Genomic DNA, 26,283 nt, shown 5'->3' on the forward strand with positions numbered 1-26,283 from the left:
CGAATCCGGTTTCCACAATGAACAGTAAAGGATAGTATACACTCAAGCGAACGATGGTCGCCTTAACTGAAGATATTTATTTTCCAATAATGCGCATGCTCAGTGTTGTGCGTAGTAAGTGTCAAATTGATAGTGGTTCTGATCACGATGTGTGCGAATTTAAATATATACCGCTATATGTTGGATTAAAACAAGTATGTAAGCAAATTATGTGACCAAACCTACATACTCACGTAGCTTTATTAACATCACATATTGTAATATAATATATGTTTATGACAAGTCTGTCAATCTTGTGTCGTTCATTAGCATGGACTTTTGGATTAAGTAAAAAAATAAATTAAAAACTGAAAATGTGAACTGCGAAACAATGTTTTACCGATTAATGATATGGTCTCCAATTTCAATACTAATTACAAATATTGCAAACATAATCTGAAAGGCAATAGCATCACCAATTACGACACTTTCACATGCTTAATGTACGCTGTTAAATAGGCAATTGCAGTTCGTGTGAGGTGAGGTCCAAAAGCACCACTCTTATACCAAATTCAGCAAATACTGAACACAAGGAACTTAATTATAATAAACCAATTAGATTTATCATAAGAAATTGTACAACATGTGATGTATTCGATGCGCCTATTGCTGTTACATGTTTACTCCCCAGGTGCTGAAATATTTGATGCTAGCATTGACTTATGCATTCGTTACTACTTCCCGCGTACTGAACTACAATCCAACTGTACTCACTTGGTATGCATAAGCCATGGTCGGCACATTTCCACTCCAGTTAATAGACAGGTACCCACATATTAAGCAAATGTTGTGGCAAAACATTATAACTATTCAATTGTGGGACAGGTTGCCATATGTTACGTATAAGATCCCACAGGTTCTCCTGATCTACCCGGTAAGGAACTTGTACCCACACACAGGCTCGTATATTGTGCATACTTGAATACAGGACTGGTTAACAAATTAATAAAATACTCGCAGAGTGTTTCGCTATCACTACATATTTAATTGACTTGCTCCCAAATGACAAGCATAGGCTCAGCCAGTTCCACAACACGGGTACTGAATTTCTACCTGCATTATTAGTTTTGGCTGAGACAGGTACGTTTTCAATGCTTGGTTTCCGTAATTGTGTCCAAATGGTTAGCATATATGCTACTGCTTTTCTCTACCAAGGTATTGCAATGGGATAATCTTGTATTGTCTATCTTTTAAAATTGAAAACATCTTCGTTTCGAATATAACGCCTTTTTCGGATAATATTTCAACAGCCGATACAACTCTATCGATGATTCGGTGTTGAAGCGGGCATTTAACACATGGTTTTCACGTGCAAATACAATACAAAATATTATTGTTGATGATGTTTTCCCTTTTGGTGTGACTATGATATAAAATATCGAACTTCGCCATTTTTTCACTTTCAAACGACATTACTCGCTTTGAAATGAACCGATCATCTAGGATTTGGTATAAAATGAAGTGAGAATAGCATTTTTTTAACCTTGACTCTCGTTTTGCAATATTGTCTATAGAGAAAACAAATTGATTGAGACAAAATGAAGTAACGGCAACATGAAACTATGGCGCACTTTATGGTATTTTCATGCAATATAAAATGGTGGTTGTATTTTAAATTGGAAAACCACACTACATGTCTTGGGCATGAACTATACAATTGCGATTGGAATTTTCATGTCCACATTCTAATGAAAACAAACGATTCAAATCAAGAATGAGATATAACAGAAAAAGGAAAACCAAGTTTAGTGTGGAGTGCTAGAGGACTATTTAACATGCCCGACAACATGCACGCTTTTTATAGAATCTACTCAATTTTACATTAGAATCAGGCATTCGATTTTACATTATGAATAGACGTATGATTTGAGCTATGCTATACGAATTAGTTGTGTAATACCCTTGATAGTTGAAGCATTTACATGACAATTCATAAAAATAAAATAATTAGTTCTTGTTATCAGTTAGGTATTTTAACAAATTGCAAGCTAATAATGCATCTGATTCCCAAACCAGTTTCTCCAATAAATTGGAGATCCCGTTTCCATCTTATACTTACATGCATGCCAATCATCCAACGTTTACCAGGACAACCGAGTTCAACTTTATAAAAAACGAGACACGTTTATATAATTTTCATTTTAATGAAATGAAATATTGTTCATAACGTTAGTAATAATGTTTGCGCGATGATGATCTAAAATATTTACTACATGACGCTATATTCTTAAATCTTTTTCTAAAAAGAAGTAATGTAGTTGACACTTGTTTGTAGTTTTATTTCATCGTTCCTAAAAAAAGTTGTCACTCTCTTGCTCTGGTATCTTTCCTACCAGTGAGTAATTAAAATGTAATTATATTGAATGCGTTTTAATGCCCTTTTATTATTGTTTAATTTGAGTTACAATGCTATGAGGTAAAATTTTGTTTACACTTCAATGTATCATGAATATTACTTGGCCAAGTGTTTTGAGCGCTCTAAAACCGGTTTTAACCCCCAATGCTTAAACCGGATTAAACCCCCGTTCCAAGGCGATGACCCCAGCTTAATTATTATATGTGTTTATGTTGTTTTGTATTGTGCTGTTTTGTGCCGTTTTGTACTGTTTTGGCAATCGGTCACTTGCCATAAATAAAGGAGCAACTAATCGTATATAATTAGAATTCAATACTGCTCCAGCAGCTGGAGTTTCACTTTTTTACATTGATGTAATAAGTTATTCTTAAAACAAATTCACTGTAATGCGTTTAATGGGTTTATTACATATATCTAGCTAAGTCAATATTTTACAAAGAAATGAGCTGTAAAGTGATTATTTTTCAGTAAAAGATTCACTTTTCAATTATATCTTATAAACCCATTAAAAGTATTTTTTGCTTGTAGTATTGTAAACCGACTCAGATTTGCTATAAAGCGGATATACTCATTTGTAACGCGTTCAATGAATTTGAAAACAATCACTGTTATTTTCTGATAGCTGTTCATGTACGAGGGTTGTCCCAATAACATTACACAAGTGCATAGTTCTGTTTTTTTCCGCATTATTGTTTTAAAAAACCATTTTTTAGAAACCATTTACAATTTTAAACTTTGTAACAGAAATAAGAAATGTGAAACTTTGTTTCATTATGAATTAGTATGTAATATCTAAACGCAGCTGAGTTGGACTGGCGCAATGTACAAGTAGCAAATGTAATTTAGTATAGTTTATATTATAAGTTGTTTAATACCCATACTAATTAATAATTTATAACGGTAAAATATAAAACAAACATCCGATAAAAATAAAGAGTATAGTTAATTTAGAAAACTGATTTGTACTTTGTAAACGCTGACTTAAACTATTCAATATTTTCATACGGAAGCACTAGAATATCTACACATTCAATGGTGATATCAGCAGAATGAGTCGGCAGATATGTGTCAGTGTCGTTGAAAATTAATTTCATGCAACAATGGATACAAACAATAAACATATAATTATAGCAGGCATTTTAAACAGTAAAAGGCTCAAAAAGTAAACAAAAATAATAAATACAGATGAAGTACACCCCAGGAAACCCGAAACCTTCCGGGTAGTGTAATACCATAGGGGACAGTGCTGTGCGTTTTGGCATGAACTTACATAGGGTAATTAAATTGGAAAAATTAAATTTTTCAAAGCTCAATTTGAAACAACTGTGTATTAACATTGATTACAAAGGTATTGGCCTACATGTAGAAAAAATCCTGACATTTTTTCTTAAACAAATGAGCGAAATGTGGCGCCCTGAAGTAGAGGATTGGACAAAACGGGCCAAGTTCAGGCATTTAAGGGAGATAAAAACTGCTTTAATTTGCAAGCCACTACCATTATTAAAGGATTTATACAAACTTTCACATGTATAACATAACCTCTCAGCAGGGTTTCTCCAGAAAACTATTTATTGTGGTGAGAAATTTGCGTTTTAAATGACCATGTTGGGAAATCATTGACACCATCTGGGGAAGACCAGGAAACCATATGTGGGCAGTGACTTTATAATTCTTTTTCGTGACAAAAAACCTTATTTTCCGCCATGTTAATGTAATTTCTTTGCTTTGTAGAGGCCTATTGTAAGTGTATGTGGGCACATATGCATACAAATGTACTTTAAATGTTATTTAATACATTCAATGATATTATTTGGCTTTCATCCAACATCATTTCAGAACTTGAATCCTTTGTCTTATATATAATGTGGTTATTCAATGTCCACTTTAGATATGTAAAAAAGCTACAATGCTAGTGTTGCCCCCTCCACCCCCCCCCCACACACACACATTATTATACCGCAACAAAGTCTGTTTGGGGGCTATATAGGAATCAGTTTGTCCCGAACGTCTCTGTCCCAGTATGTTACGTCCCTCCCGATTTTTTGTCCGTTGCCCGCCCGATTTATTTTCATGAAATAAATTTTGAACAAATGAACAAACAACATTCAAACTTCATATGTTGATGCAACCTAATTAGCTTTATATATACACCCCATCGTCTTTTAGGTCATAGGTCAAGGTCACTTAAATCTCTTATAGAAAACTTTATCACTTTATAACTGTATAATGGAAGTGCTTCCACATACAGCCTTCAAAATTCATATATTGATGCACCTCTATGAGTTTTACAGGTCAAATCAAGTGACAGATCACAAGGTCAAATGTCAATGTCACTTCAACCTCTAATAGAAAAATATAATGTTGTCTTCAGAACAAAAATGCTTCCATTTGCAATCTTCAGACTTCCTATGTAGATACACCTGACCTAAATGAGTTTTACATTATCACACTACATTATTTGGCAATTAGGTCAAAGGTCACTGTGTTCTCTAATAAAAAAACATTACATTGGCCCTTCCTGGGTTTTAAAAACCTCAAATGTAGATGCATAAGTGAATTTTGCGCAACACATACCGTTAAGATCACAGGTGGAATGGAATATAAATTATTAAAAATGCATACTGTAATAGAGGGAGTATAGGTAAAATGTCTTCAACATTCAAACATACTATATCAACATGAGAGCTATTGTCACTCTAAAATCTATCATTGTCATTGCACAAAATCAAAGACTGCTTGTGATTGTAAATTTGTTACAGCAACTAGCTGTAATATGAGCTTTTATTTGTCCCATTTTGGTTGGCAACTTGCATTTTTACATCTGCAAGTGGGATAGACAGGAAAAGTTGCTTTTGCACAGTGTTGCATTTCATCCTCTAATTATATCACATGCATTTAGCAAACATGCTTAGTGTTTTCTGGCGGTGTGGTATTAATAACGTATCAAACTTCATCTCAAGAAGGTCAAATATCTAACCATCTATCTATACTGTCTAACTCCCCTTGCGGTTATTATTGACAATATGGTGGACGAACCAGTTATCGAACACATAGGGAATTACGTTAAAATTTTAACACTTAAAATAACAAACACATTATGTTGTAACAAATGACTAAAAGTGTAATCATTTAATAACTTATTTGTTAAGTTTTCCAGCAAATATCCTTCAAGAATTCATAACAATGATTAAACTTGTCTGTGAACAAGGTAAGTGTTATTCTTTTAATCAACTGTACTTTGTGTGGTTAAATGTATTAAATCGGTATCAACGTCATGTGGTGAAGTCTTGTTTGCGGCTATAAACTAGCAATGGTCAAATTCGTTAAAAAGGGAGTAACAAGTCAGCTCATTGACATTAAAAGGTCAAAATCAACTATTATTTTGTTTGATAGACAATTCTTTTCAAGGCCAGTCTGTGCCGATTTTAATGTTTCTTAAATACGCTTAATAGTAAAATCACAGAAAACTTAAGGCAATCGTAACAAAATTAAGCGCAAGTTTAGCGACTTCATTTCCAGTGAGTTTTTCTCATTATGAAACTTGCCGAATTAGCACCAAAAGTCTCAGAACACGCCACATAAATATTATACATAAAAAACCCCATATACACTTATTAAGACATCATTTGATGTACCTAACCAATTAATGTATGCGACAAAGCAGTCAAGTCTTTCTTTATATTTTCCAAAATAATGTGGGTAAAAAGAAATAAAACTCGAGAGTGTTGAAAAGGCACTATTGGTCATATATAAGGCATTAACAGTACAATTGAATGCATATGTGCCCACATACACTTACTGTAGGCCTCTATAAAGCAAAGAAATTGCAACAACATGGCTGAAAAAGAATTATAAAGTCACTGCCCACATATGGTTTCCTGGTTTTCCCCAGATGGTATCAATGTTTTCCCAACACGGTCATTTAAAACGCAAATTTTCACCACAATAAATAGTTTTCTGGAGAAACCCTGCTGAGAGGTTATGGCAGACATGTGAAAGTTTGTATACATCCTTTAATTATTGTAGTGGCTTGCAAATTAAAGCAGAACATGGCCCGTTTTGCGCGATATTCTACTTAAGGGAGCCACATTTCGCTCATTTTTTAAGCAAATTTGTCAGAATTTTTTCTACATGTAGGCAAATACCTTTGTTACCAATGTTAATACACAGTTGTTTCAATTTGGACTTTGAAAATTTTAATTTTTCCAATTTATTACCCTATGTAAGTTCATGCCAAAATGCACAGCACTGTCCCCTATGGTATTACACGACCCGCAAGGTATCGGGTTTCCTGGGGGTGAAGTAGAGACATGCATTAAGTTCTTTATTGAGATTGATGCAAATTAATGTCAAAATGTCACTGAAAAACAATACAGAGTGTTTAAGAAGTCTTAGAATATGTATCAAGAACCGGTTTCGGTGTGATTTTCCAGCATTTACCCCCCTTATGACCCCAAATGCAACAGCCCAATTGCAAACAGCCCTAATTTGGGTCAAATGACATCTGGCAGTTATGTTTTGCAATACAGAGAGTTTTTGATGGTCAATGTTCAAAGTTCTGGCAGACGATTAACTTGCTCGGATGTGCTTAAAGGTAACGCATGCGCAATTAATTTCCTTCTATATTACATATAAAATAGTTAGTTTGAACCTATTTATTTTAGCTCGATTGCATCGAAAGCCTAAGGCTTATATAAACGCTCTCGAGTCCGTTTCCTGGGCCTCGAACCAGAACTTGGTGTCTTTGCGGGAGATCTAAAGAACGCTCCCGCGGTGGGGATCAAACCGGTGACCTCCCGGTCGCTAGGCGGACACCATATCCATTACACCACGGCGACCTTAAACAGACAGACAGACAGACAGACAGACAGACAGATTGGTATTAAGTACGAACATGTCAACCGTAAATCTAGATTCTAAAACTCCAAAACGGTATGATATTTGCAAAAGTTAAAGTTATATCTCGCCGGGCTGCCGAAATCAGAAGAAAAACTTAATATATATTTATACAAAGACCTAAAGAATACAATGTATTCTATAGGTCTTTGATTTATATATCTGTTTACTACGTAACGTAAGCTTTCTAATGATATATAATTTGTCAAATTCGGCCTAGAAATGAAACTATAATTCAAAAGACGTGAGTGTGTACATCAAAATGTGTAACCTCGGCGCTTCGCTGTACGCTAATTGTAAAAGATTGATAGCCACAACACGGTAAAACGCGCGGTGGTAAAACATAAAATGTGTATTTCTTGTGTTAAACTCGCTATAAATCCATTAATAACCACGGGTATATACTAAAAGTTAAATTTTTTTGAAAGAGGAATTAATAAGCAACAAGATAACGTATAAACCAATAAAATCGGATGAATAGTTTTTGCATTAGATTGAATTTACTACAGTAAGGGTCAAATACTCGATTTATCTCCTTTCAATATACACATTGTGACCTAACTGATAAACGTTCTGTCGACACTGCTTTACTAATTGTGTTTTTGAATATGTTTTTTATTAAGAATGGAACCTAATGGAAAGAATTCACCCCAAAACATAACAGCTGTTCAAGCCAATAATATAAGACACAACCACCACCAACATCATTATTTCTAACAAATACTTGATCGTGCACAGAGCTCCAGATAAGATGCGCATCTGCGTATTTACGCATTGAAAAAAAACGCTTTAAATCGGCACAGTGCATAACATTACACAATACAAATCTCGGTACGCAATTATGATCGATTAAAGTGCGTAGCCGGTTTAACAAATAATCAGGGTTTAGTGTAACTTAACCTTTGAATCATAAGTAAGTCAATCAAAAGAACCGTGAAATAAAAATGGCGGCACATTGTGTTCTATGTTCGAACAAGGGACGTTTCAATCGAAAAGCGGCTCCTGCAGGAAGTAATTGTATATAACAATATGCCATAAACCTTATGATGCTTCTAGATTAAAAAAAATAATTTCTAAGTGATCTTATTGTTGAAGAAGTTTATTGTTAACTTGCATAGACCACATATAGTGTGTGACTTTATTTTTCATCGCGCAAGCAGTGCCATAACTTAGTTTTATTGCGAAATGGCGGTCGTGGTGTACTACATGAATACTATATGCAAGAAGGACCCAATCAAGACAGAGATACAACACATGTAAGTTGCATATTTTAAATAAAGTCTGTTCATACAGTCAAGTTACCATCACCGGATCATTAGTCAATATAAATTGCCGCCTTAGAGACTTTTGATGATTTTTGCTTTGGCAGACTCTTGGCGTCAATAGTCCACTCTATCTTTTAAATAGCACGAGTTCCAACACGAATTTCGGTCGCATCACTCCTGAATTTAAATACACACATATTTGTGACTAATATGATTATAGGTGCTACCTACAGTACAGGCAACGTGTACTTTGACAAACGCCACTCGTTGCGGTGTTCATTTTACAGTGTTCGCTTACCAAACATCCCCCGCGATAGGTGTTAAGATAAAATATTCGCGGGGGCCGTTTTCCATAAGGTGGACACCGCGAATCACTGCGGACCCATAATATCTACCGCAGTGTTCATCATGTTCGCTAGAAATAAAATAATTGAACATAAACATAGGTCGGTACCAATTTGCAGAAAGAATCTACCGTGCGTTTGAATGTTATAGGTGTCATTTGGTGTCTAAACAATTAACAACGATTATGAACAATCACGATCGATTACCGCATACATGCAAAAATTCCCGTCTCTGTCCATTACCCGATAATCCCGAGATTTCCGATTTCATGCAAATTCTGGTCAATGTTGACGATAAAAGTGTGATAGAAATGCAAAAATCACAAACGTTCGCCATATCTCTAAACTATCAAATGAATTTCTGCATATGTTTCTATTAAAAGATTTGATGAAATAAGCGCCCAATCAGAACAGGTGTATTATAACATTCGTAAATCACTAGACGCCTAGTGTGCGCGTTCTGTAGAGTTCATGTTCTGTTACAAATTGTAGCCACAAATAAATACATGTATATATGCCCATGATATTTTCATTTTCTTTGTTCTGAACCATAAAAAGCGCGCGAAAATTGGCGTGGGTGTATTTATTTTTGACACAAAATCTTCGTAGCGCAGACAACATTGGGATCTTTTAATTTCAATTTAAAGTTTCGTAGTGAATTTCTTCTCGAGTACCAGGGTAGCTCGCGAATGATTTGGAATTGACATTTCATCTGAATAAAATAAAAATCAAACACGCTGTAACACGCTATATTTAGATTTCATGCAATATGTACAAGTCATTTTCTGGAAATCGGGAAAAATGAAACCCAATTTTGTGAAAACAAAAAGGGCAATTGCATTGATTAATACCATAAAAGTTAATTGTATTGATCATCTCAACACTTAGTTTTAGTGTCCGACTTAACGTACTGCCCGAGTTTAAGTATACATGAAAAATGTGCACATACTATCTACATGTACATGAAGCAGAGCTCCAGATAAGGGTCGTATTTTCGTAATTACGAATTATTTTCAAGTCCGTTACGTATTTATTTTACAATCTTGTCGTACCATTAAGAATTACAAAATCAAGTTACAAATATTATTTTTACATCGGTTCGTATTGATTTTTATTAAGTTCTTTTCGCGTATTAAAGATCTTTGCGGTGCTTATATAGAATGGTTATCGGGTTTGTTTAAGAAAGTGCATTTTTTCCAATAAAAGCGGCGTATACAGCCTATCTGTCAAAAAACAATGGCAGCGCCTAGAGAGCGTCCTAAAAAACTGCAAAGCGTCCAAAAACACGCTTTTAACATATTGTACGCAAAGTGAGCCGAAGTTAAATGTTTAGAAAGACATTATAGAAAAGATCTTATACGATGTTGTATGTTCAGTTGCCGAAACAGTCGGAAAAGCTAAACAAAAACGCGACACGACAGGTCCAAACTTAAACACAAAAAAATATTGAACAAGTGGAAGGGACAAGTCCTGTGGCTAATCGTTGAAAAGATTGAAGGGGAGACCTGTTTTAAATGTGAAATATGTAAAAATTCATCTAAGGCATGCAATCTAAGCACAGTTTGGGCATATGAAGCTATTGGAAAAATAAAAGTGTATAATACTGAAAAGACACTGTTGAACTCGTATAAATAAAGTTGCTAGTATGTTTATTTTGATGTTTTTGCATGAAAATAACCATTATTATTTATTTTAAGGTCATTTAGAAAAATAAGAATTATTTTCTAAAACTTAGTAGTAACGTTAAAAATAAAATTTCAGAGTTAAGAATTCTTTTTGAAAATCTGGTAGTAAATTAAGAATTTCACAAAACCTTATCAGGAGCTCTGCATGAAGTATATGATTTTAGTTTGTACATGTAACTTTAAAACGTGTGAATGACCCTCGCAGACAGGTGTTTACGGTGGCTGCGCAGCATCGCGGTTATGATCATGGGCGTTCCCATTAAAGATAGAGTGCACCCCCCCCTGCGAAATGTCACCCATCAGGAAAATTGAACACCGCGGACATGTGTTTTTGTCAAAGTACACATTTTTTTAAGTTTTTTTGATAACCATGTATTTTTAATAAATATACATGTATGGACATGCTTGTGTTCAAAATATGATAATTGTTGTTGAGTGATGCATCCAAAAAAATCAATCTTAAAACGAGTTACATGTTACAAACTTAAAGATCTATCATCTTATATTTTATTTTATTTTCTAAATTCTAGCCACAGGAATTTATAGCTGGTTCGGTGTCTGTGGTATAGTGGATGGGGTGTCTGCTAACTGGCTTAGTCACTGGGAGGTCTCTGTATTGATCCTTTAAGTGGGAGCATTCTTTAGATAACCCTAAAGACATACTATGGCGTACCATTTGGGTTGAAAGTCAAAAAGACCTACACGTTTAAAAGAGAAATGTACGTCGAAGTACAATAATTGTACGTCGACATGAATATAAAATACACTTCGAAGTATATATTTGTACGTCAAAGTACAATTTGTACTTCGACATACATGTTTGTACTTCTACGTACACATTTTCTGAACAGCCAATCAAAACACTAGTCTCTTGAGCTGCTTTTCCTTCAGATTTATTCATAATAAATGTTTAAATCTCTTTTTTAGTTGAGGACAAAATGAATAAAAATATCAGAATGGCAAAAAAACAACACAGAAGTTTCAAGTGTTTAATGCATTGAAATAGATTATACATGTATACAAATTTGAAGAAGATTCAATTGTTACCTTTTTAAAATTAAAATTATTCAGCATATTGTGTGTATGAAATGATCATGCGGGGCGGAGTATCACGACCGTCCAGTGCATTACTGTGTAGGAAATTCCCAACGGTAACCAGTTACCAAGCATTAATGGGATAAATAATGTATTATAAACTCCCCGTTGGTCTTATTTTGTGATAACCATAACTAGCATAAGTCAGAGGATAATTCCGCCACGCCAGGTCAATAAATACACACAATATCTATGAGTTAGCGATCGATAGTCGCATAATTTGGTATAAATTTTAATAATAATAATGTTTAATAAATACGCACAATACCTATGAGTAAGCGGTCGATAGTCGCATAATTCGGTATAAATAATAATAATAATAATGTTCAATGTCAAAAATCTCTAAAAGCAACAGACATAAGGTGTCTTCTGATTGGCTAACACTCAAGTGTCGGTGAAAAATTGTAAGTCGAAGTACATTTCTCGTTCTACTTAGTAGGTCTTGTACTCTTTCGACGTCATGGTACGTCATATAGACACTAACTACTGGTCCTACCCAGGAAACAGTTTGTTTCATCAAATGTCTCAATTCAACTTGACAGCTTGCTAAAGCAGTTGCATTTAGCATACAGTACACTGATTTAACATAATCAAAATCATGTGATGTGTCAAATCAATTTTGATTGACAAATTTGACAGGATTTTTTTTTAATCCAATAAGTTTTAGACTGTCAAATAAACACACACTACATATTGAAAGCCATACCTGGAGCTTTCGTCTGTATATCACTGACTTCATCAGAAGAATGATTTCTACTGTTGGGAAACGTTAACACCACTAATTGTCTTCTTATTTATTATCAATGTATAATTATGTGTAACAGCATAACAACATACTTGATTCGCAATTAAAATATTTAATAAATACAGGTATCTTGCAGGTTTCTAATTTTCTTTCGCAAACTATTGTTGAATAGTTTAAATTTTGTCGCCACAAAATAAACTAGCCATTTTGTAGCAATTCTAAAATCACAGCAGGGGTCTCGCGAGTGGGCGAAGTGGGCGATTTCTTCGCCCAATTAATCTTCACTTCGCACATTAATATCATGAAGGCGAAGTGATTTCTCCTCCTTTTAATGATTTACTTTGTGCCAGACATTGACCGATTAAAATCAATTTGATGTGGAGAATTGGACACAGGAGAATTCTCAGCAATAAGTTGCCCCATTTACAGGTCATGCAAAGTTGAACATTCAAAAGAACTGTCTGGAGCTATAACACTTCTTGAAATTGTTAATAGATGATAACTTGATTAATTGCCTTCTGCTGGCTACCAATAACTATGATTCAGCAATGTTAAATGGCCCATTAAAACAGTACTATTAAACTAAGGAATGATCAAATGGGAAGATGTTACCTAGCACCGGCAATAGATATATGGAGCCCATTTACAGGGCAGATTTGGAATCTCTGCTATAAAATGAGATTTTAAATGAATTTTAAATTTAAAACAAATATTTGTAACAAAATATAAATGTGATTGTATGTTGAATTGCTTAAAATTAACAAGGAAGTAAATAGATTCTGAACATTACTGGCTTGTTACTATTGAAGTTTATTTGATACACCTGTTCAGAAGAAAAAATAATTAAAAGTACAATCAATGAGAAATAAGGAAAATGTCAATTTTATACACTTAACATATCTTATTGTATAAAACAAGTGAAGAGTTGATTGAAAGCTGAACAGAAACCACTTATCCATTAAGTTGCTGCAAAATATATGTAAAACTAAGATTTATGACGCAAATGTACCATTTCTCCCAAAAATGTTGCCTAATCTCCCTATTTCACTTTAGGGAGAAGTGACTTCTCCCAAAATTTTGAGCCTAGCTAGACCCCTGCACAGTCTAAACTGCATACACTTAGCTCTATAGTTACAATTTGAATGCAAATATTAGAATGCATCATGTTATATCATCCATACTTTTTTATTTAAACATTCAAATAACACATAACACAGTACATATATAAAAAGGTATGTGGTATTGTAAACACTTCACATCATTTATTTGCACATAAAATAATAGTTACAAAATAAGTAAAACTAAAACACTGTAATCAACCTACATTTAAAGAATATTTACATACCGTAAAAACGCAGTCATAAACCTACCCGGCTCATGAGGTGGGGGGTATACTTTGGTACCAAAATTGGAGATTTTGAGTATGTTAGCTTCATACATGTTAGTCGAGTCAGAAATTACGAATTTCATAAACGGACCCCATTTTAAATGTACAAGAAGTTGCGGTAGTATTCTATACATTGCACATGACGTCACTGTGGTACGCCAATCAAGCACTAGTTTCTCACTTATACCAAACTCACGTTCAGCAGCACTGTTGTTATTTAAATTCTCCGCAAACTCTATTACACGTGTTTTAAATGCATTGTCATAAGCCTGGCGTTTGCATTTGCCAGGCATTTTCAAAGATTTATCGTAAGTCCAGTTGTGTTTTTGTTTATCTAATTAATAAATGGTTGCACTCAATAATCCACGCTAGTAATTATCCACAAACTATTTTCCGCTTTTAATCCGATGAAACAATATTATCACTGTAATCCGATCTTTGTACTTTTAATCTGACTGTCAAAACAATTGATAAGTGTCTCAGTAAAACGTGTTTTTACAATAATGATTGACATACCCAAGAGACCGCTAACTCCACCCTTTTCTCTGAAACAGTTTCAAAGGCGGAGCTATACACGTGCTCAAGCATAATGGGACGATTGCAAGCGAGTTACAAACACGCGATTGGTTAAGCATATCGCTTCTCTAAACAAAGGAATCCAATTTTGTCGGCGAGAAAGGTGTTCTTTATGGCTTCTTGACAGGAAACGGCTTTCCTTTGATGACGTCAAACTGTCGATTCACACATATTGTGAATTTTTGCGAGACTTTAAATGATGTCCTTGATTCTTTGTTGACATGAACAGTAAAAAAACAACACCTGCTTACATGAAGACTTTGGATTAAATTATCAAAATAAAAACAAGAGTTATTGCAAACTGTGATTATATTAATTGGTAAGTATCAGTAAAAATACGACGTTTTGTTAGTCGTAAATCAAAGATTTTTTTTATACAACAACAACAACAACTATTGCCGCGGGGATCAATCTTCGTCGAATTTCATTATTTTTTTCATGGAATTTCATTATTTTTTTCATGGACCACCTCATTAGTCGATACCAGTTGATAATCAAATTTTGGAGGTAAAAAATATCGACTTATGACTGCGTTTTTACGGTATATGAAATTACAAAGTGGTGTTAATGTATTACCTTTTACTAAATTAACATTGCTGGTTTTGTACTAGCCATAAAACATTTATCATGGATGAACAAGTAACAACCAATTTATTAATTACACAATAGAACGGAAATCATATTAATTGCATTATGCATTTACTAAACAAGCTATTTGCTACTGTTTAGAATTACACTATCTTACTAAAAATGATCACAGGTACTTAATGCTTTTACATACTTGTGGTAAGTTTTGTATTACTATTTTGACAATTATCGGCAGACGCTTGTTGATATACAGACAAAATTTGCATGGGAACTCTCATATTTTTTCAGCATAATTGCCTTCAAATTGTTAATTTAACAACCCTTTGACATTGTTTGCACATCTGATCTTATTATACAACAGCTGATTTTTTTTATAGATAGACATTATATAGACTTTTCAAAGTTCTATAAAAGTTCACACATGTTCCATCCAAGTAAACAAACAGAACCAATAAAGATCACCACAGATAATAACAGTGTGTATACATGCGTTTATTACCGTCTCTATCGATTACCGCATACATGCAAATTGTTCCGTCTCTATCATTTACCCGACAATCCCGTATTTTCCCAATGTCCACTTTCAAATGCAAATTCTGAATTATATTGACGACAAAAGTGCTCAAGAAAACTCATAAACACAAACATCGGACATTTTTCTAAAGTACAAATGTAGCTTGGAAATTTGATAGTTCAGGAATCCCTCCTTTGTTGATTTCTGTAAACCAAAACTGTCAGTTTTGCTGGATAGAATGGCTTGTATGATGCCCAGCTCTTAAAGTTCTGTGAAGGCAATTGCCTTCACAGAACATATTTCTTCTAAAAACGGAAAACCAACAAATATCTTAAAATTTGATCAATAATGCAGACAATTTATAAATGTCTTGTTTTTCATTGATTTCAAATCTGGGAGATTTTTTACGTAAGATTGTGGTACGAAAATCCAACGGTGTCGGATTTTGTGGTTTTAGGCCTAAACTTATTGTAGTGATATGTAACCTTTCGGGGATATTGGTAAAGTGCGAGCAGACGAGGTGTAAATATGTTAAAAATTAAAGCTAAAAGACTAAAAAGTTAGATCGGAATATCTTTAAATTTTGTGAATAAATGTGTTTCTGGTGGATAACAACGACAACTTGCCAGAATATTGCTCATGATCACACGTAAAACTTCTTTCTGAGACATTGTGTACACACCGGTCTTACTGACAATGACGAAGTGACGTCACCATCTATGTATAGAATGCTTTCTGAGAGCGAATGGAAAATGCGTCACATATTCTGACAAATAAACAGTAGGGTGTCGTTATTGAAATACCGTGAGAATACTGGAAGAATAGAGATGCCAACTATAATGTTTAAAACAAATAATTTTTTAACAAGCGTTTGTGATTTGTCAGGATAACAATAACAATACGATATCGAAAAGATCAAAGCAAATAAATTCGACAGAAATCTGAGATTCGGCAATATATTAAAGACGGGTTATGTTCCCCTAAATTGTGTTTGGTAAAGACTGGCACTATATGTAGTGAACCAGTCTTCGGCTTATACCCACTGAAGAAGAGCATTCAGGGGAGATAATTGAGTAATGACTTAATTCTGGAACGGTTGCGAAGAAAAAAATATAATGCGAGAATATTTAGTGCGATTCGCTACACAATTATGATGTCATTGATATAACTTTTCCTGAGGTATGTATTTACATGTGATTTAGCATATGTCAAAGTGTTTTTGATTTGTTCAAGGTCATAAATAGCATCGCGAAAATATATGTCGCATGGCAAATTTTTTTGAGACGTATCCATATGTGGTATTCCAGTTTTAAAGCAAATGCTGGTAAATATTTATGATACACAAACATTCTCGATATTTCCTTAAGTATCAAATACATTTTGGCATTTGTTACTATTTATAGAGATGATGAAATAACGTCTAATCGGGCGTTTTTTTTTCCACTGAACACGCGATTTACGCCTGACGTGATGTTCATGTATTTATACACAACAAAATACACCCAAACTTTCCAAACGACGTTCTACATGTCTGCATAGTTTTCGCGCGCTTTTTATGAAACAAAGGATATTTTAGCACTGTTTATTTGACGCTAGAATTTGTCAAAGGTCGCGTTAGCATTAAAATTCGGAAGTGTGTTTCGGATTAAAAATTTAATAATGATAATCGAACGAAACATTAACAGTTGCGCGTAATTAATTCTACACTACACATACATGTATGTACATGTAGGTGATTATCTTTTCACTCGATCCGCCGCGTATGTATGCGGCGGATTTACTCCGCGAAAATACGCGAGGTTAACACAGACTCGGCGTCGTTGCGCGGATCGATACCAGGTGCCACCGCGAAACGCCGCGTGAACACACGATTTGGCCGCCGGGTACTAATAATCTGGCCGTGGCGTAGCCGCGGATTATGTTTGTGCCGCGTTAGCTGTACTGTACATGTCCGAAATATGTACACTTAAGAATGCCTTACCTGTAGTAGTTTAAATTTAATAATCCAAATTTTCATTCTTGTTTTCTGGTTTAACAAACCTTATCAAATGTTTGTTAAATCCAGTTAATGCTTTCTCCATTATTGAATCACCATTACTTGTAATTTGGATTGCCAGCTTTGAATTAAATGCGGGTTATAATTTAATTTACAATACGTCAGCGATTTACAATGTCGAAAGTCATGATGTAGAAATTTAATTCTTCTCGGATAATTTATATATAATCGAAGTAATGTGTTTTCTCAATGTTTATGTGTAGTATTATGACTTATTAGTATAAAAAAAATTAACTGGTATTCCAGTTTATATAAGATATATGGTTGTTACTCGTAATTATCGGTAGAATAACAAACTGACAAAACTCGCTGGACTGAATAGTGGATCTACGTAATTAATAGACCTTTGATCAATTTTGCTTTTTCTTTATTTTTGCCGACTTTCTTTAACCTTGCCGTCTGCAAAGTCTGCAAAAAAAACTCTGCAATTATCGGATGGTCAATCAATTATCACGTAAACACGGCTGCTAATTACCCAGTTAGTGCGCACGCACTATTTAGACGGTGACATGTGTATTGGAAGAGATGAGATAAGATAAACAACGCCCGGGGTATTCTCTCGATTATAGACAATCCCATGACTGAGTTTCAAATTCTGATACATTTATTTCAATGAGAAGCACAGCGGGATTTATTACCATGGAACTCGATATGTTAACTGACTGACGCACGGGTCTAATTTTCGATGCGTCAAAATGACGCACAGCAGAAAAAAGGGTTGCGTCAAAAACGAGTCATTTTTAATTTGCTCGCGTCAAAACGCAGGATTCTGCGTCTATTGAAATCCCTGCTATATGTCTGTAAAAACTTACCTTGTTACAGATTAACTAAATCTTCTTGATAAATGTAATTGCTTTTATTTAATGGTTCACACCAATTTCGACACTCTTTGTTTCAGCATTTTGAACCCAGTGTTTAATTGACCTTTTGTTCATCACAAACCGATTAGCTCGTTATGATCGGATACTGTCCAGACAATTACTAAGAAAACAGGGTGTCATAAACCCGGTGACCTATACCCTGAATAAACCACATTTGTCTGGTCATTAAACACAATTTATAATACCTCAAGCACCCGATTGTATAAACAGTTAAACCGGCGGTTTACCACATACCGGCGGTTAAAAGTCGGTAACATGTTGGTTACTGGTCGGTAAGCGTTTGTATAAAATTTGGTTAGTTATACCGATCGGTTAAAACCCAGTTAAAACATACCCTGCTTCTCTAGGTGGGTAAGTACGTGTACAAGTAACCGAGAGGTAACTTACACAAAATGGCCGCGGCGCGCGACATTATAAAAGCTAACCATCGACGACCTTCACAATTTTGACGAGTAAACAGACAATTGCAGCGACTGACACTTTATTTGACTTAATTTACAGGACAATACTATTTCCGACTTAGGACGACGAATTTAAGGACGCACAGAACGTGTTTCTTATATTCTGTTATGGGTATTCCGTGTATGATCCGATGCATCAATGGCGCCCGTGTTAAATCATTTCTCCGAGAACAGGGAACAACAAAAGTACAAACAAAAAACAAAACACGTTCGAACTAGTATCTTACCTTTAATAATCCTTTAAAATCCATAAATAATCAATGTAATTCAATAATTGACGAGTTTGCATCTAGGGGTCTTTGATAATTATTTTAGCATAATTAAATAAAGACCCTGATGCCATCATATCATTATATTCAAATGAGAACTCAATAAACTTTCTTCTTCGTTACACGCTACGTCATGTACTTTATGTACATTACTGTTGTAAAAATAAACCGGAGCAGTTTATCAAATGTGTCGTGTTCTGAGAAAAATGGGCATAATGCATGTGCTTAAAGTGTCGTCCCATATTTGCCAGTGCAGTTCGCACAGGCTAATCAGGGACGACACTTTACGCTTTTATGACATTTTTTTATTAAAATGAAGTCCCTTCTTAGCAAAAATCAATTTTGGGCGGAAATTGTCGTCCTTGATTAGCCTGTGCGAACTTAACAAGCTAATTTGGGACGACACTTTATGCACATGCATTATGCCCAGTTTTCTCAGAACACGACACAAATAATAGCCGTTGGTGAACTCGGTTGCATTTGCAGATTTCTGCATACAAAGATATATTTAAACTTGAACAATGTTTTATTTGTCTATGGTAAATTCCCTTATTGTACAAGAAAGTAAGTAAGTTTATTGTTAACATAAGCCAAATTAGAAGAATAGTCTGGCATGTTACGACGACCATGTATAATTTTTCGGCGTAAGCTGCATAAGCCAGCTTTTCACCTTAGCCTGACCTTTGTAAGTGTCCAATAAAATTCCAATAAAATTTCCCGCGGCTAGGTACGAATGAATACACTTCATTTATTCCATTGGCTGATTTGAGTATACCACCAGAACATTGGAAACATATCCGCGTCTTTGTAACACTGTTTTACTGTATGAAACAATTTTATCTCGAATGAAAAGGCTTAATAGATAGAACAGTTTTACACTCAATTCTCGACATCAATACAGTTTGTGCGTACACCTTTTATTTTCAGAGTATTACCAGCGCAAGAGCGTTTATACTTAATAGGCTTTGTTCTCATATTTAGTACTTACTTCCTTATTCCTGTCAACATGTTAACATGTAAAAGTATTAAGAGCAATGGAAGCGAGGCCTCACTTTAAAGCATTGCATTTCAACCCGCGAGGTATATCGGGTCAATTCGCGGACATTCAGAGTTTATATACAGGTCATCACCGGAGTTGGCGGCCAGTAAAATAATCGTTATATAATACAGACGCTATCCATGAACTAGGTGATCTGGAATTTTCTTTAGACCAGAAATATGTTAAATGAAGATATTCAGCAATATAATTATGGTATGTAAATAATAGATTCTTAATGTGTTTTCAACAATACAATGATAAATATTATTGTTGATAAATTTAACAATAATTATTCGTCCATATTGCCTAATGTACTAAAGTGATATTATGAGCATGTAACAGTTTATAGGTGTCTATCGCAACCGTTGATTATTTTTGATGTTTCTACTTCATATACACTTATATTAATTAATGCAGCATCATCATACTAAAACAATATACCAGAAAGAGAAAAATAATGCATTTGAATATCAACTGTACTTTCGTTTGACAACTGATCATGCGTTTACGAGTTGAACCTAAATTTAGTTTTAGTGCAGATTTGTTCATACGACACAAAGACACGAAATTGTTTTACGGATCATTTCAGCTTACAGGACTGGGTGGGTCACGTAAGAATATCGAATATAAAATATATTTTTATAAACAACTGGTAGCAAGGTGAGTTGCAGATAATTAATCAGTAACCACATTTTAACTAACTATTTTGACCTGTTAATTCTTTTCAGCTCAATTCAACAGTGCAAAATGCCCATAATATTACTTTAAGCATTAGCATGATGATAATTGATACTGTTAATAATCGAATCAAATAGCAATGCCCGACAAACCACTAAAACAGGTTTGTTCGAAGAACGCGCCTATAAATACGGATACTTCTCGTGTGGCCGGTTGACTCATATGTTTAAATTTCACTTCCATTCTTCTTTTGGTTTTCTGTTTTGTATCTATAGGTTTATGACCAGCAATATGTTATAATGTAAAATAAGCCGCGAAAACTCCCCATAACATCCCGTACTGCGTGTGATGCAGCTAAGAACTGCACAGAAAAAGACATTCGCTATCCTTGATCTCATTCATTAAACTATTCACGCCGTATATCTTTTTTAAAGATATTTCTTGTTACATCTAGAACAACTAGAAGAATAGACGTCTTTGTAAGCACTCTCTTGTAGTTTGGAAGCACCAGGGATTCCGCTTAATGATGCAAATCCCGACATCATTATCAATTTGTCCCTGGTCATTTTGATGAACTCATAGTTAAAATTTACACTTTATTTTATTGTGAATTCATTTGTAAGTGAATTTGATAAAAAAAAAACATGTCGCTGTTTATAAGCGTGACACTTCGCGCGAAAATTACGTCATTAGAACATGCATTGTGGGAATGTTTTGGTTAAAGTTACCGGCAGTTAAACTCCACTATGCGCGGTTAGGTTACTTTGCGGTATATCGTGTTTATACAATCGAGTTACCTTGAAGGTTACTATACCTGAATAACCGCAAACTAATCAAAGTTTGAATGTTACCGAGCGGTAATTTGACCAGCGTTTATACAATCGGGTGCAGGTCATCTCTTGGCATTTTGAGCAGTCATTTAAGCCAAATACTTACCATATGCTTTAATAAAGTATTTGAACATAATTACAAAATATACATTTGTCACAAATGGATTAACAGGAACTGTACAGTGTATATATGTTACCCAGTTTAAGCATAACAATAAAGTTTTTAATAACTATAAATTTAAAATATTGTACACATTTACTGCTACACAATTAACAAATTTAACGGGCATATACCTGCACATGTAAACTCTGCTATAACGTGTGAAGATCATGCGTTACTGCAGTGTTCGAATCATCATCATAAAAACAAGCAATCACGTTTGATCACAGTTGGGATAGAAATACTTGCGTAAAATAAATTAAATGTATAGATTTATGGTATCATAGAATGCTAGATTTGTATGGCTCATTGTCACTAGTAAAGAGTTTTCAATATACATGTATATACATGCAAAGACAGTTAAATTTTCAAAATATGCATGCAGGTGTTTTTTTTTCCATTTGAATGTTTAAGATAGCTATTATTTATTGATATTTTCATTCAATGTAAACGAAACAAAAATTCATTCAATGTAAAAGAAAATTAAAACTACATTGAAATATTATAATGTATTACGCTTTTTTAGGGCTTTGTTTTATAACTGATTCATTGCACTTTTTACAATAAATTTCTATCGCTGAAGACCACTTATAATTATAATCAAATTAGAATCTATTACATGTTTTAATTTATTTTTTAAATATCATTTATTTAGATCTAAGTCTTACTTTAAGAAAGAATGCGAGTATTTGTAGTTTTGTTTTGTGAAATTGTCAGTATTTAGTCTTCCGACGACCTTTACTCTAATACAATGTAAATGGCCGCATTGACAGGTGTGACGGCCAATCTATTTTTAGTAACTGAAAACCCCTCTTGTGACGTCACGCCAAAACCTCCTTTAGGACTTTGTTGACTCCTGTCTCATTTCCGAATCGAGGTTGAACATTATTTGCGGCCACATGCTATAATCATTATAATCATGCTATAATATATTATCTTTTGGAAATATATTTAATTTGACACAACTTATCCAAGAACCTACTAGAATTTGTAATACTTCATCAACATGTATAGACTTAGTTCTTGTATCAGATAATGATTTAATTTCTCATTGTGGAGTCATTGATTCATCAATTAGTGACCATTGTATTGTTTATTGTACACGCAAGAAATTAAATATGTCAATTGGTAAACATTACAATGTACACACCAGATCATTGAAAAACTACAGTAAAGAAAACTTTAAACAATGTCTTTTATCTACAGACTGGAGTAGTGTCTTACTATGTGACAATGTCTCTGTAGCTTGGGATAATTTTAAAAGTACATTTTTATCTGTTCTTGATGGCTTTGCACCTGTAAAAGAAGTTAGATTTAAACAACGCACTCAGCCTTGGATTACTCCTGATATTTTGAATAGTATCCAGGCAAGAGACAAAGCTTTTCATTTATATAAGATAAATAGAATGGAAGAAAGTTTTTATAATTTTAAGGAGTTGAGAAATAAAGCTCAGTCACTTATCTGTAAGGCCAAGAAACATTATTTTTCAGATAAACTGGAACAGTATAAAAACAATTCTAAATCTCTCTGAGACACACTTAAGAAGTTAGGTCTTCCCACTAAAAAAGGGAACTCTTCATCAAGTAGCATAGGGCTTCAGATTGATGGGCAAATTTCCTTTGACAAATTTACAGTAGCTGAAAAATTTAACTCATTTTATACAACAGTTGCTTCTATACTTGTTGAGAAACTTCCAAAAAGTTTTAATAATTATGGCAAGAATTTTGTAAGTAATTACTACGCTACTAAAGGTGTTGTGCCAAACAGTTTTTCATTTTCCATTGTGTCTGAAAATACAATTTTAAAGCATACACATAAATTAAGTGCTAATAAGGCCTCAGGTTTGGATGGCATTCCTGCTAGATTTGTTAGGGATAGTGCTTCTTTCATATCTTGTCCCCTTGCTCATATTGTTAACTTGTCAATCATACAGGGTTCTGTTCCTGATGACCTCAAGTCAGCGAGAGTTATTCCCCTCTATAAGAAAAGTGTTAAGACTGAGGTTGAAAACTACAGACCGGATTCGGTCTTAAGTATCATCTCAAAGATCCTTGAAAGAGTAATTTATGACCAAGTTGAAGGTTACTTGAATGACAAAAAGCTTCTGTATAGCTATCAATCAGGATTTAGGCGTGGCTATTCTACAGACACCTGCCTTACCCATCAGGGTTCGACACTAAGGCACGTCCGACAGACATTGTCTAGTAAGATCGGTGGTCGGGCTAGTAAAACTGCAGGCTAGCTTGTCCGACTGGTCGTACATAAATAAAAAAAAAATCTATACTGATTCATATAACTATAAATAACTGCTGTGAAAACCTTTACTTTCAATGTGTAAAATTACTCTTGTATCCGTTATTTACATTAAAACAAAACTAGTATATTTAAATAAACGCGGAGCATTCACATGATTCATCGCTATTTTTAAATGCAAAGGAGAGCTTCCTGCAGAAATTGCTTGTTTCAATTGGTCAAGTTGTCATGAATATTAATTAATTTCTGCAGTGACGTAAAACTGTAAAGAATGATTTTACGACTTCTATCGAAAATCAGTATTGTCAATTTAAACATTTTTGCGTAGCAGACAAGATAATGTAATTTAAAGAATGGCTGTGTTCAAGTTTGGATTTTTGTCCGACAAATCAGTTAAAAAAAGAATCCGACGCTTAACTGACACGAAACGTAAATATGAAGAAACACGAACACGTCAATTTTATCCTAGATGGAAAATCGAGTCAGTTCCCATGGCTTGAATTTGACGAAGAAAAGCAAAAAAAGGGTTATTTTATTGTTTTACTATATGCATAAAAAATCTGGTGTTCACTGATTATTTACTGATAAATCCTGATTAAACAGTTACATGACACAATTATGTTCATTTGCTATGTCATTTATGGTCTAGTAGACAGCAGGTTTGGGCTAGTACATTTTAAGAGGAGCTGGTCCGACGGTCTTGCTGTAAAAAAAGTTAATGTCGAACCCTGCCCATATATCTGATTATATTCGTTTTAAGATGGATGAAGGTAAGATGGTTGGTATGATATTGTTAGACCTACAGGGGGTCTTCGATACCGTCAATCATAGTATTTTAATAATGAAACTTGAGGCTATTGGTCTCCATAGTGACGCAGTCAGGTGGTTTACCTCCTATCTCTCCGATCGCCATCAGGTTGTTGACGTATCAGGTACTATGTCCTCCAAGGCCTCCATCTCATGTGGTGTTCCTCAGGGCTCCATTTTAGGTCCCCTTTTATTTTTAATTTATGTGAATGATATGGCCGCTGTGGTAAGAAATAAAATTTTACTTTATGCTGATGATACTGGCATTCTGGTAGCTGGTAAACACATTTCAGAAATTGAATCCATTCTTTCTAGCGATCTCGAACTTATAAGTGAGTGGTTAGTGGACAATAAACTTCCCCTACATCTTGGTAAAGCAGAATCTATATTGTTTGGCTCAAAGCCCAAACTAAGGTCAAATTCTCAGTTAAATGTCTCTTGCAATGATGTGTCAATTACTCCATCAAGTTCTGTTAAGTACCTAGGTGCTGTATTGGACCAGTTCCTGTATGGTAAAACCATTGCTAGATCAATTATTACAAAGGCAAACTCAAGGTTAAAGTTCCTATACAGAAATAGTAAGTTCTTAACATTGCACACCAGAAAACTCCTTGTCATGTCTCTTATACAGTGCCACTTTGACTATGCCTGCTCTTTTTGGTACCCTTGTCTTATTCAGTCACTTAAAAATAGGCTTCAAACTACACAAAACATGATGATTTGGTTTGTTCTGAATATGGATAACAGATCACATGTTGGTCAAGAACAGTTTTCACATTTAGGTTGGCTGCCTGTTTCAAAAAGAGTAGAACAGATCATACTTTGTCATGTACATACGATTAAAAATGGCCTTGCACCAGAGTATATGGGTGAGAATTTTAAGCCAGTGTCTGGCGTACATAATCGTTGTACTAGGTCTAATATGGTAGCTCAGCCAGAATCTGATCATTTTGCTGAAAATTTTACATTTGAAGACTCTGGTCGTTTTTCCAAACCAAGAGTAGGAAGTTTTGGTTCTAAAACATTTACATATAATGGTATCTGTTTATGGAACAATCTTCCTCAAAACATCAGGGATGTACCTAAACCTAACAATTTCAAGGGTGCCATCAAGAAACAGTTTTGTTGTTGTTTTTTTTAGCTTTTTATAGTATAATTTTTATTATGAATTTTATGTTCTGTTAAAATACTGTGATACATTTTTAAGTCTTATGATCAATAAGATGCAAGGATCTCATAATTATTCTTAAACTTATAGTATGCTACAAAGTGTGTTTATTAACTACATATGCAGTGTGTAACTTTCTTATGCAACTTCTGTGATAATAATGACCATGTGATTATATTTATTTATTCTT

The 26,283-nt window shown here is 34.3% G+C and overlaps 1 protein-coding gene across 7 annotated transcripts in view; it reads left to right on the forward strand.

Moving 5' to 3' along the window:
- Positions 1 to 26,283, forward strand: part of LOC127846695 (NLR family CARD domain-containing protein 4-like) — a 755,110-nt gene that overhangs the window by 28,398 nt on the left and 700,429 nt on the right. The window contains exon 1 of one of the 7 annotated variants that reach the window (XM_052378177.1): positions 8,208 to 8,547. The exons of the other annotated variants lie outside the window; for them this stretch is intronic. The gene's annotated coding sequence lies outside the window, so the exon portion shown is untranslated. Of the gene's footprint in view, positions 1 to 8,207; positions 8,548 to 26,283 lie in introns of those variants that run through there. 7 annotated transcript variants of the gene reach the window in all.

This window comes from Dreissena polymorpha, chromosome 9 (assembly GCF_020536995.1).
Source record: "Dreissena polymorpha isolate Duluth1 chromosome 9, UMN_Dpol_1.0, whole genome shotgun sequence".
NCBI classification, from domain to species: Eukaryota; Metazoa; Mollusca; class Bivalvia; order Myida; family Dreissenidae; genus Dreissena; species Dreissena polymorpha.